The sequence below is a fragment of the Pteropus vampyrus genome, unplaced genomic scaffold, assembly GCF_000151845.1.
Source record: "Pteropus vampyrus isolate Shadow unplaced genomic scaffold, Pvam_2.0 Scaffold366, whole genome shotgun sequence".
NCBI classification, from domain to species: Eukaryota; Metazoa; Chordata; class Mammalia; order Chiroptera; family Pteropodidae; genus Pteropus; species Pteropus vampyrus.
Window position 1 is genome coordinate 712,409 of NW_011889147.1, and position 6,100 is coordinate 718,508.

Consider the following 6,100-nt stretch of genomic DNA (forward strand, 5'->3'; position numbering starts at 1 on the left):
CATAAATGGCATTGCCTTGATTCATTAATTCATTAGGGACTGAAAAATGGTTATATTCCAAATTATCAACCCTTCAGTTATTAGCTGGAATACTTCTGAAAGAGACACTTCCCCCCATCAACTATTAGGTTACCCAAAGATACATTTCATATAGAAAAAAGAATGAATGTTCCATTAAGCTAATTAGTAAACTTAAGAAGTCACAGAGTCTCTGCCCTGGCACAGTCTTTGCCATCAAGTGACATTATCAGTGGGCCACACAACACCTGGGACTCACTGGAAATGGTGGTGGGCAGAGACCTGGATAAGGACAACTGCTTCCACCAGCACCCGGCCTGGGTGCTGGGCAGGGCTGAGGCTGAGCTGTGCGCATTTCCAAGCACAGAGAAATCCTTATTTTCTCCCTGAAGGCTGAACCTACAGAGCTGGAGGCCAGGAGTACAGTGACTTCCAGGAAGCTGAGAAATCTCCTCTCAGCCCAGTGGGCAAATAAAGCTCTGTTCTGGTATATTAGAGTATAGACCCAACTGCTGTAACAACAACAACAACAACAACAACAACAACAACAAAAAAGATCCCAAAATAAAAGGGCTTACAAAAATAAAAATGTATTTCTTTCTTAGGTAATAGTCTAAGAAGTAAGCAGGTGGTTCAAGGTGGGTAGATGGCCATGCTCTGGGAGACTGTCAAAAAGCCTAGGTTCTTTCTAACTTCTGGTTTCACCATTCTTTAGGATGTCACCCTCGTCTTCAGAAAGAATTGAAGTGGACGGCCAGTAGCTTATCTGCATTCCTGTCTGAAGGGTAAAGACAGAGGAAGTGGACAAGCAATTTCATTTAAAACCTGAGTCCTGAAAGTTGTGTACATCACCGCTTCGCATTATCAACTGGCTAGAACTTATTCATAAGACAATATCCAGCTGTAGAGAAGGCTGGGAAGGCGAGGAAGGAGGTTATTAATAAAACTGAGAAAATGGAGACTGGCAATTAGCAGTCTCTGCCACAGGTGGAAAGTGGCCTTAGGAACTGATTACACTCTTTCAGTTCCCAAACCATATCCTGAGCAAGGCCTTCACGGTTCATGTCTACAGAAGGAGGTCCTCACCCCCATAGCTCCAAAGCCCATGGATGAGGGCTCTTCGCAGAGTCAGGCAGTCTTTTTCTAGGAGCCCTGCCACACACATCAAATATTAAAATGCACCTATAGCCTGTAGTAAATAATCTAGTTTTTACTGCAAAATTTTTTGAAAAATTTTTGCAATTTTGCCTTTTAAATTATCTGGCTAGGAGTAACTCATTTGATTTGCAATTGTCTCTGGTTTCCCAGCAATCATCTTGTGTAGGTGGAATTTCTTGCGAAGTGAAAAACTCTAATCTACTAATCATTAATCAAGTGTAATAAAGTTTATATAAAACTTTATGAAATTGTAATAAAATTAACAATTAATGGGTTTAACATAATGGTACATAGATACTCAATTAGATATTTGTTTATTAAGGTTTTGCCTCTTTTAATCTTTTTAGAACTTATTTTTATAGGCCCCTGAAAAACTCAAACCTATGAATTGTTTTTAAATGTAACAAAATTTTTATGAAATTGTCAGAAAATTAACAATTAATGGGTTTAACATATGGTATGGTTTATAGATATTTAATTAGAAATTTATTTAAGTATTGTCATTTTGTTATTTTAATTTTCTTTAGAACATTTTTTTATCAGGCCCTGGATAGTCTGCCTATACTGCCTAATGGCCACATATGCAGGAAGAGGAGGTCTGCTGAAGACCTGCCCAGGGCAGGGCTTGCTCTGGGTAGTGGGCTTACTCTAGCAGCTTGCCATGGACAACTGAGGAGAGGGGAGTAGAGAGGCTGTATGTCTCTTGGACCTCGAGGATAGTACTAATAAAATTAGTTAAGGACAAAACACGGCAGAAAGCTCAGAGCAGGTGTGGGAAAGTTTCAAGTACTTGAGCCAGTCTGGGAAAGGTTAAGGGATCAGAGATGATTTCCAGGTCTCATCTTAAGCATTAAAAGTAATGATTATCCTTTCTTGAATCACAAACTTCCCTGGCTTCTCTGACATCACATCCCCCTGGTTTCCTTCCCACATCCCTGGTTTCTGAAATAGAGAGTATTCAAGGAAGAATATATTAAGGGTACTAGGGGATGACTAGTGAATCAGGTGACATTGAGACACCCAAATGAAAGTGTCTGATAGACCATAGGACATGTGGATCTGGATCTCTGAGAGTGGGTCCATGACTTTAGCAGAGTCTCTGAGATTTCTGCATCAATTAGGGTACTCAGTTACAAATAAGAGAAGCCAATCCTGGCTAATTTAAATAAAAAATGAGTTTATGAAAATAGTTTTTAGGTAGTTCACAGAATTGTTGGCAAGGCTAGAAAATAACACTAAGAGCCAAATGGTCTGCTGAAGAAACTATCACTGCCATCAATCAAGCGCCAGGTGCTTCAACTTGTTCTGGTTCTGCTGCTGCCATGGAAACTCCACCTCAATGCAAACAATGCTGCCACCAGAGAAGTCTGTTGTCCCTGCTTTTTTGTTGTTTTAATCACTGCCACGAGACCTATTCCCTGGCTGTAAGTGATGCTGGGAAATCGAGATTTTAATATATCTAGCTTTGGTAGTGAGAAGTGAGCTCTGCCTCCCAAGACTCCTGAGGTGGGGAATCCCCCTAACATAGGAAAGGAGTTCAGATTCCACATGGTCAAAATGAGTGATAAATATTCATTACAATAAATGGCTAGAAACCACTGGTGTGGATTGGGCAGAGAGGACAGCTAAGGCTAGGTGACTGAGGACTATCACTATAAAAAGACATTCTTGAAATGCTTAGCATTTAGAAACGGTGGGCATTCATGAGATGCTTTTCCCTAACTCACTTCAGAATTGCTGCCTGTATTTTGAAGAACAGGCTGTGTTTCTGTAATAAGAAGCAGAGAGCTGAGTTCTTCCCCAGAAAGAAGGCCTCCCAGGCTATTCTTCCCTTCCTTGTGTTCTTAATGATGTTGGGAGTCCAGGGACAAGAAGGCCATTAAGTAGGTTCAACCATTGTCACTGAAAAAACACTCTAGGACACAACTATTGGTAAATAAAAGTGCTATGTTTTAATGTGTTCTTGAATGTGTAGGTCCTTCAAAAATCAGTGACACTTCCCCTTACAATATTCGTCCCTCATGCCCCCAACCAAAACTTTGTATTCCAATGGCCACTTCTAATAAAGGCCTAGGAGGAACTCATCCTAGATATCCAAAAAGGGTGCAGCTTGAGGAATGGGTATATGGCTCAAGAAACAGCACCAGCTACTGAAGACTTTCCTCAAAGCACCTTGCTTTGGCCTGTGACTAAGGGACTTGCCCCACCCTGGTCAAGACTCCTCAGCTGTGTCCTACTTCTCGCTTCCGTTCCCTTGTTTCCTATGTGGCCCAAACTTTAGAATCTTCAGATCTGAAGAGCCTCTGAGAGACCACTGTTTTCAATTCTCTCCCTCAACTTTATAGATGGGAAAACTGTACCCACGGTCACACAGCTCACAATTGGCAAAGCCAAAATCTAGATGTTCATCATCTCAAATCAGATATCTCTCTACTATACCTCCTTACCTCTAAGAAAACAACAAACATCTGCTTCCAGCTCTAGGAACAACTGGAGCAAGCAGGTGGTGATGATCAGTATAGTTGAGAAAAACCTGAAAAGGTGGCTGGGCTGACACCCAGCTGAGACCCAAGCAAGTAATAAGTCACAACACTTCTCAGTTTTCCCTCTGTCAGAATGTCATCAGTGGCAGACACCTACCCTTCTGGGATTCTCCTCCTGGCTAGCAGCACTACACCATGCGTGGAAACATGTTTTACCATGATCCCAAGCTCCTTACCAACTGTGGCAAGTTCAAACTGGTATGGGGATCATGGAGATGAGGTGCCCACTAGCCTAGTAATCCTGTTTACCAAACTTCTTGGTTAATGGGGTTATCAGGGACTATTGAATCATGGTAAGATCCAATTCACACTCTTGGGCTGATTTAGATGGGGCCTCTTCGTAAACATGGCTAAAATCTGTCTCTGTGTTGTACTGGAAGAGACACAGGGGAGAACTCACAGATGCTGTCATCCCAGCATAAACATACTTGGCATGAGGAGAACTGAGTTCAGTGGAGAAACAGACTCAAAGAAAACAGGCCAACAAAGAAGATGGGGAGCAGGAGCAGCTGTGCTTCCTCCTGCCTACTCAACTCCTGAAGAAGAGAGACCACAGAAAGCCAGAGAGGTGTCCCCTGTCAAGGTTTCAAGAAAGACTCAGCCTGTGTAGCTGAGAGGTAAGAGGACAATCCAGAGACTTGCAGTGTCATAAAAGCCAAGTGAAAAGGATGTTTCAAAAAGGAAGAGGTGGATGGTGTGAAATGCTATAAAGAGTTCAAGACAATTGAGATTGAAAGCTATTAGTTTGATTTGGCAACTGGGTGGTCACTGATGACTTTTATGAAAAACTTATATAAGATTGAAGAATGACAGAGAAGAATCAAAGAAAAAGATTCTTTTTTAAAGAAGCTAGGCTGACAAGGAAAAACTGTAAGGGGCAACAGACTCTAAGAAATTTTGTTTTAATCCTGGGGAGAACTTTGCTTGTTTGTAGGCTATGCAGATGTAACTAAATGGAGAGGGAGGTTGAAGACCCTAGAAAGTGAGAGCAGTGCGACAAGTGATAGAGCAAAGTCTTGGAGAACATATAGCAGGATTTAAGAATTAGAGCACCAAGCAGGAGCAAGAGGAGGAAGGGTAGAGACACAGAGAGATGGGAGGGGGAGAACAAGTGGGCAAGGAAGTTCTTGCTTTAGGGCCCATCTTCTGTGAAGTGGGCAAGGTGGTCAGTTATTTGCTGAGAGCAGAGATGAAGGGCATGAATGGAAATCAGTAATAACAAGTCAAAGATATACCAATCAATACTGAGAGCCCAACCGAGGCTGTCAACTATGAATCTGCCATGCTTAGCAGCCCGGGAAGAGGGAGCGAAAAATAGGTTGATGCAGTAAACAGAGAATGGTTAATAGTTTCAGCAAAAATTAAAGGGGATGAGAAAGTTCAGGATACTGTTAAAAATGTCAGTGTGTGATGGGCCATGGGTTCAGGCTGCATGAGGAAGAAGTCCAGGAGAAGGCTGAAAGACTGGGAGAACAACTGAGGCCATGAAAATGGGCTAAAGGAGCAAGCAGTTTAAATAAATAGCAGTGAGGGAGTAGGAGAAGAGGAAGTATAGCAGTGGTGATAAAGAAAAAGTCTCAGTTCAAGAGTTCAGAAAAGAAGAACATAGGATATACAATGAACTGAGAGGGGCAGCCAAGCAGAGCCCAGGAACAAACAAAGAGGGGCCTTAGGAGCCAAGCAAAGACCTGTTGCCAGAAGTGGGTACTAGGAGCCAAAGTGCACTGGGGTTGATGGCAGGGACTTCGTAAAGCAGAGCCTACAGAGCATCTGGTGGCTGCCACCAGGGAGAGGTACCTGCAGAGGGTATGTGGTTAGCAACTGTAGAAGTCAGGCGGGCCAACCTACCCATGTTCTGCAAGAATGCTCTGCAAGTTTCTCCTGTACCAGTGTTGGCACTAAAATCTTCTTTGCATCAACTAAAGCCACTTCACTCTTCTGTTTCTCAGCATACCCAAGAAGCTCAATTTCTCCTCTAAGATTGCATTTGTACCACAAGGATCCAGAACTTATTGTGTACATTTCCTGACTTTGTCAAGGGTCAAAGGACTTGACCGATTTCAAAATGGGGCCATTCTTGAACTAAATCAAAAATAGGATCAGCTTGAATGTTTGCAAAGAGCCTCTGAAGTCAATCACTCAGCTAGTTGCTTTAAAAAATAAAAACCTAAAAAGTCATGATCTGTTTTCTGCATGCAAAACAAAACAAAATGAAACATAACTATGACTCAAAACATCGGTGCTAAGCACACAAGGAAAACCAGAGAGATAGCAGTGCTTTAGGTAACCAGTGTAGGGATGGTGTGGTGGGCCAGGGCCTCGAACCCTTAGAGGAAAGGACACCCTACCTCGTGCCCCTCCTAGATCAGGTGTCTGAAGGG